We start from the raw sequence: 7965 nt of genomic DNA on the forward strand, positions 1-7965 counted from the left end.
CCCCCTCTCATCCTCTTCTATTTATTTATTTATTTACTAACATCTCTTCCTCACTCACCAAAAATCCGAACCCCCTCTCTCTCTCTCTGAGTTCAAATTTTTTCTTCTTCTTTTCTTCTACTCACACAGGGACCTCTATACTGTGGTAAAAATGATCTCTATTATTATTATTTTTCTGTTCCCTCTTTTTCATATGAGCAGGAGCAAGGACAAGAATATTCTTGTTGAAGTAGATCCAGAACCTGAAAGGACTCTGAAGAGGAAACTAAGAGAAGCTAAATTACAACAATCCAGCAAGCACCTTTCAGAAATTTTCGAACAAGAAGAGGATATGGCAGCCGAAAATAATAATAATGCAAGGAGGATGCTTGGTGACTTTACTGTACCTAATTCCAATTTACATGGAAGAAGCATCTCCATTCATGCCATTAGAGCAAACAATTTTGAGCTGAAACCTCAATTAGTTTTTCTGATGCAGCAGAACTGCAAGTTTCATGGACTTCCATCTGAAGATCCTTTTCAGTTCTTAACTGAATTAACTCTTCACCAATTACCTCAATCTCTCTTCCCTATCACCACTTCACCACTCACATCATCCACTCTTCCCCATAAAACCTACCTCATAAACTCCACCTACCTTCAAAATTCAAAATCAATTTCCCACCCAAAACCCACCCTTATGGCCGAACCTTTCCCTTCCCTATATAAAGCCCTCCATTCTTCCTCATTTTCACACCACACAACCCTCTCTTCTCTTCTTGGCCGAATACACCTTTCCCTCATCACCTCCATATTTTCTTCTTCTTCTTCATCTATTCTTTCTTCTCTTGCTCGAGGGCGAGCAAAATTCTAAGTTTGGTGTGGTAAAAGCATAAGCTTTTTGTTTTTCCATTACCATTGATGGCACCTAAGACCGGAGAATCCTCTAGAAAAGGGAAAGGGAAGACAAAAGCTTCCACCTCCGAGTCATGGGAGATGGAAAGATTCATCTCCAAAGCTCATTAAGACCACTTCTATGATGTTGTGGCCAAGAAGAAGGTGATCCCCGAGGTCCCTTTCAAACTCAAGAGAAATGAGTATCCGGAGATCCGACATGAGATACATAGAAGAGGTTGGAAAGTTCTAACAAACCCCATCCAACAAGTCGGAACTCTAATGGTTCAAGAGTTCTATGCTAATGCATGGATCACAAGGAACCATGATCAAAGTAAGAACCCGAACCCAAAGAATTATCTCACCATGGTTCGGGGGAATTACTTAGATTTTAGTCTGAAAAATGTAAGGTTGGCGTTCAACTTGCCAATGATGGAAGAGAATGCACGCCCCTACACAAGGAGAGTCAACTTTGATCAAAGGTTGGACCAAGTCCTCATGGACATATGTGTGGAAGGAGCTCAATGGAAGATTGACTCAAAAGACAAACCGGTTCAACTGAGAAGACTGGACCTTAAGCCTGTAGCTAGAGGATGGTTGGAGTTCATTCAACGCTCAATCATGCCCACTAGCAACCGGTCTGAAGTTACTATAGACCGGGCCATCATGATCCATAGCATCATGATTGGAGAAGAGGTGGAGGTTCATGAGATTATACCTCAAGAACTCTACAAGGTGGCTGACAAGTCCTCCACTATGGCAAGGTTAGCTTTTCCTCACCTCATTTGCCATCTATGCAATTCGGCTGGGATTGACATAGGAGGAGACATTCCCATTGAGGAAGAGAAGCCCATCACTAAGAAAAGGATGGAGCAAACAAGAGAGCCCATTCATGGAGCTCAAGAGACGCATGAAGCTCATCACCATGAGATCCCGGAGATGCCTCAAATGCATTTTCCTCCACAAAACTATTGGGAGCAAATCAACACCTCCCTAGGAGAATTAAGTTCCAACATGGGACAATTAAGGGTGGAACATCAAGAGCACTCCATCATCCTTCATGAAATTAGAGAAGATCAAAAAGCAATGAGGGAGGAGCAACAAAGACAAGGAAGAGACATAGAAGAGCTCAAGGACATCATTGGTTCCTCAAGGAGAAAACGCCACCATCATTAAGGTAGACTCATTCCTTGTTCTTAAATTCTCTGTTTTTCGTTTTCTTTATGTTAAGTGCTTATCAATGTTTGTGTTTTATTACATGATCATTAGTAATTAGTAACTATGTCTGAAAGTTATGAATGTCCTATGAATCCATCACCTCTCTTAAATGAAAAAATGTTTTAATTCAAAAGAACAAGAAGTACATGAGTTTCGAATTTATCCTTGAACTTAGTTTAATTATATTGATGTGGTGACAATGCTTCTTGTTTTCTAAATGAATGCTTGAACAGTGCATATATCTTTTGAAGTTGTTGTTTATGAATGCTAAATATGTTGGCTCTTGAAAGAATGATGACAAGGAGACATGTTATTTGATAATCTGAAAAATCATAAAAATGATTCTTGAAGCAAGAAAAAGCAGCAAAGAACAAAGCTTGCAGAAAAAAAAAGAAAAAAAATAGCGAAAAAAAATAGAAAAAAAAAGAAGAGAAAAAAAGCAAGCAGAAAAAGCCAAAGCTCTTAAAACCAAAAGGCAAGAGCAAAAAGCCAATAGCCCTTAAAACCAAAAGGCAAAGGTAATAAAAAGGATCCCAAGGCTTTGAGCATCAGTGGATAGGAGGGCCTAAAGGAATAAAATCCTGGCCTAAGCGGCTAAACCAAGCTGTCCCTAACCATGTGCTTGTAGCGTGAAGGTGTCAAGTGAAAACTTGAGACTGAGCGGTTAAAGTCAAGATCCAAAGCAAAAGAAGAGTGTGCTTAAGAACCCTGGACACCTCTAATTGGGGACTTTAGCAAAGCTGAGTCACAATCTGAAAAGGTTCACCCAATTATGTGTCTGTGGCATTTATGTATCCGGTGGTAATACTGGAAAACAAAGTGCTTAGGGCCACGGCCAAGACTCATAAAGTAGCTGTGTTCAAGAATCAATAACACTATATAAACTCTGAGTTCCTATAGATGCCAATCATTCTGAACCTCAATGGATAAAGTGAGATGCCAAAACTATTCAAGAGGCAAAAAGCTACAAGTCCCGCTCATCTGATTGGAGCTATGTTTCATTGATAGTTCGGAATTTATAGTATATTCTCTTCTTTTTATCCTATTTGATTTTCAGTTGCTTGGGGACAAGCAACAATTTAAGTTTGGTGTTGTGATGAGCGGATAATTTATATGCTTTTTGGCATTATTTTTAGTATGTTTTTAGTAGAATCTAGTTGCTTTCAGGGATGTTTTTATTAGTTTTTATGTTAAATTCACATTTCTGGACTTTACTATGAGTTTGTGTGTTTTTCTGTGATTTCAGGTATTTTCTGGCTGAAATTGAGGGACTTGAGCAAAAATCAGATTCAGAGGTAGAAGAAGGACTGCTGATGCTGTTGGATTCTGACCTCCCTGTACTCAAAGTGGAGTTTCTGGAGCTACAGAACTCAAAATGGCGCGATTCCAATTGCGTTGGAAATTAGACATCCAGGGCTTTTCAGAAATATATAATAGTCCATACTTTGGCCGAGTTTAGACGACGTAAAAGGGCGTTAAATGCCAGTTCTACGCTGCTGTCTGGAGTTAAACGCCAGAAACACGTCACAAACCAGAGTTGAACGCCAGAAACACGTTACAACCTGGCGTTCAACTCCAGAAATAGCCTCTGCACGTGTAACATTCAAGCTCAGCCCAAGCACACACCAAGTGGGCCCCGGAAGTGGATTTATGCATCAATTACTTACTTTTGTAAACCCTAGTAGCTAGTTTATTATAAATAGAACTTTTTACTATTGTATTAGACATCCTGGATTGTATTTTTGATCCTGTGATCTCGTTTTGGGGGCTGGCCATTCGGCCATGCCTGGACCTTTCACTTATGTATTTTCAACGGTAGAGTTTCTACACTCCATAGATTAAGGTGTGGAGCTCTGCTGTTCCTCATGAATTAATGCAAAGTACTACTGTTTTTCTATTCAATTAAACTTATTCCACTTCTAAGATATTCATTCGCACTTCAACATGAATGTGATGAATGTGACAATCATCATCATTCCCCCACGAACGCGTGCCTGACAACCACTTCCGTTCCACCTTAGATTGGATGAGTATCTCTTGGATCTCTTAATCAGAATCTTCGTGGTATAAGCTAGATTGATGGCAGCATTCATGAGAATCTGAAAAGTCTAAAACTTGTCTGTGGTATTCCGAGTAGGATTCTGGGATTGAATGACTGTGACGAACTTCAAACTCGCGAGTGCTGGGCGTAGTGACAGACGCAAAAGGAGGGTGAATCCTATTCCAGTATGATCGAGAACCTCAGATGATTAGCCGTGCTGTGACAGAGCATTTGGACCATTTTCCCGAGAGGATTAAAAGTAGCCATTGACAATGGTAATGTCCTTACATAAAGCCAGCCATGGAAAGGAGTAGGAATGATTGATGAAGACAGCAGGAAAGCAGAAGTTCAGAGGGATGAAAGCATCTCTATACCTTTATCTGAAATTCTCACCAATGATATACATAAGTATTTCTATCTTTATTTTCTGTTTATTTATTATTAATTTTCGAAAACTCCATAATCAATTATTATCCGCCTGACTGAGATTTGCAAGATGACCATAGCTTGCTTCATACCAACAATCTCCGTGGGATCGACCCTTACTCACGTAAGGTTTTATTACTTGGACGACCCAGTGCACTTGCTGGTTAGTTGTATCGAAGTTGTGAATGAAAAACAATTTATTAAGACGTGCGTACAGAGTTTTTGGCGCCATTGTCTGAGATCACAATTTCGTGCACCAGTCCCCCAGTTGGATTTCAGGTGTGGAATTTCTTTTAATTTGTTCAGTTCTTTTTTATATGCAATACAAGATAGATAATATCTATTCTGCTCGAAGTTAACCGTTGAAAAAGGAAATATAGAAGTAGAACACTTTCGCATTTTAATCAAACATATTTGTATCTAACCAAATGCAACTTCATTTCTATACGCACTCCTTTGGTAATATTTAGAATTCCAATATTTATAATGATATTTCTTCCCGTGTTTTGTCTGAACCTCATCCAGGAAAAAAAGCGAAAGATTAATGTAGAAAAGAAGAGGAAAGAGCTCGAGAAGGAGAGAGCGAAGGATGAACTTCTGACGAGAAAGCGCCAGAGAGAGGAAAGACGAGTGAGATACCGTGCGCAATATGGTATGAATTAAGATTGGGCTGCAATGTGGCATGAATACACTGTTTTCAATTAAGATTTAAATGTTTCTTGTTTAGTTCAAAAATCTGTTCTCTACCTTCGTTTCAGAATGCTTTGGTGTTGCTTTGTGATTGTAGGTGGTCCAAAAGTAGCATGTGCTGGTTGTGCTGGCTTTGCGGCATTCTCAGTCGTTATAAAGAAGTTCTTAGACAGGCATGAGTAGTTACCTATTGAATTGAAGTCACCCAATTTTACATTCATTAGGCATAACATGGATTTTCATAGTGATAATCTTTTGTCCATTTGCTAAAGGGCGCATACAAAATTGTAGTATTTTATTTTACATCGATTATTGTTTATTTGTATACAATATCAATTGGTGGATGCATTCCTCCAATTCCAAACTAGATGTAAGTATGCTCTTAAGTATTAATGTAAAGTTTATTATGTAAACTGGATGCATTATCATAATCAATACTTGAAGGATGAAAACTGAATTTTATATATGCTTATTACTACTATTTCTATTTCATTTTATTCATTCTTTTTCTTAGGTTCTTAAGATAAGGTATTTTGAAAGTCGAAAAAAAAAGAAAAAATATTTTTGGTACAATTTGTATATAAATAAGTAAAAGAATGATAGTGACAAAATAAAAGGGATTATAGGAATATTTTTCATGTCTTAGAATCATTGAATATGGATTATAGGAATATCTTTCATTGAATATTTATAGTTTCATCGAATTTTCAATTAAGTCCCTATATTTTTTTCTTTTTAATTAGGTCCCTAAGAGTATAAAAGTAATTTCACAATTCACTAACATTTTTTTGACGTTTAACGTTAATAGGGATTAAATTGAAAAAAAAATTAACGTATAGGGACCCAATTAAAAGGAAAAAAAATATAGAGACCTAACTGAAAATTTCGCGAAACTATAGAGACCAAGAGTAATTAAACCTTTAAAAAACAATAACATATTCTAGATGATAACAAACATATATTTGGTTGGCTATAAAATTCAAAGTATTATTTGATGAGTGTTGTTTGTACAGGCCCATTTAGAAAAAGTTGCACAGCACAAAAAGAAAGAAAGCAAATTAGTTTAATTTGGACAAAAACAAATAGGCATTACAGTTGCAATTGGACAGGATAAGCAAGAAGTATTCTACATCTTAGAAAAAAGACTAACATGTGATATATTTAGAAAGGATAAGAAAGAAGCATTCTATACAATTTGTTGCTTTTTTAGTTTTTTTTTTTTTCTTACCATTAACTTTATAAGTATGGCCAAAATTAAATATGAGAGAGAAAGTAATGAAAGATGAAAAATCACAATTGACATCATTCAATTTTTTTTTTACTGGAGAGAATCCACTCCCCTTTATAATGAATTTTTTTTATTTGTCTCTTTCTTGAAATTCACCCCTTTGTCTTTAAACTTTCTCAAAACTTAAGTCCATCCTACTTGTAGGTTTTATAGTTCTTAAGAAAGGAAGTTTGAATTTAGACACTCTTTTTAAATTCAAGGGTATTATTAAACTAATAAAAAAAATTTTAGTTTAATTTCTTACCGAAGCAGAAGATTAAAAATAAAAGCGTAAAAAAAATGGAACCAGTATATATCCTAATTCAACTTCAAAGTGTAATAATATTTACATCGAATTTCTACTCCAATAATGATAGAATTTTACTATATCAATCACTAATATTATAAGTATCAATTTCAAGACAGAGATAAAAAAATCAAACTAGTTCTACAACAAAACAAACAAAATTATAATTTTGAGCTTCAAATTAAAAACAAACACCAAGACAAACCAAAATGCTAAGAATAAATAACTAATTACAAAGACTCAGATGTTATAAAATAACTAAATAAATAAATAAGGAAGAGGTAACAAATATAAAATAAAGAAATATAAAGAGAGAAAGAGAGAAAAATGTGTTTTATTACTTTTGTGTGTTTCATATGTTTCATGTTATGTTGTTATTTATAAGCACAAAAAAATTTTACTTTTCAAACATAATTAAATGCAATCACCCTTGGTAAACTAAATCTCATAAAAAATAGTCATCTACATTATTCATCCTTATCATGACATCAAACTTAATCTAAAACTGTTTTGACTTTTTTTTTCTAGTTTATGTCTTTTTACAATAGGCATATTTTAAATATTCTCTCAAAAATCATAAGCTTTTTTCTATTTTTTAGGTCAAAATAAAAATTAAATATATCAAATTAAAATTCAATGAAAAAGAACGACACTCGAACATTACTTTATAATTTGCTCATGATTTGTAATTTGCTCAACTCTAGTTTCTTTCTCTATATCGCTACCACTGGTCTCACCGACTATCTAATCTCGTTACTTTATGGTTGAGTCTATACTATTTGACTTGAAGTCTTGAACATTTACAAAAGAGAATAGAAAATTTTTTTAGTGACAAATAAAATTGAATAAAGAGTAAAAATGATAATTAATTCTTTTAAAAAACTATCCATTGCACATAATTAATATTTTTACTTATTTTTTTTAGATATTTCTCTTCATCCGTAAGAAGATATTTTCGTTGCCACAAGTCATACCTACTAGTAACATGATATAGACTCCTATCTATAGGCATTGAAGTGACTCGATCTTGTGGGTCCGATTTATTAAAGTGCATTATATTGAATATTAGCAATTTAAAATTTAGACATTTGGCTATTATTAATATAAACGAACATATTTAATAAAAAAAAAATTAATCAAAAA

Source organism: Arachis ipaensis, chromosome B10 (genome assembly GCF_000816755.2).
Source record: "Arachis ipaensis cultivar K30076 chromosome B10, Araip1.1, whole genome shotgun sequence".
In the NCBI taxonomy this organism is placed as follows: Eukaryota; Viridiplantae; Streptophyta; class Magnoliopsida; order Fabales; family Fabaceae; genus Arachis; species Arachis ipaensis.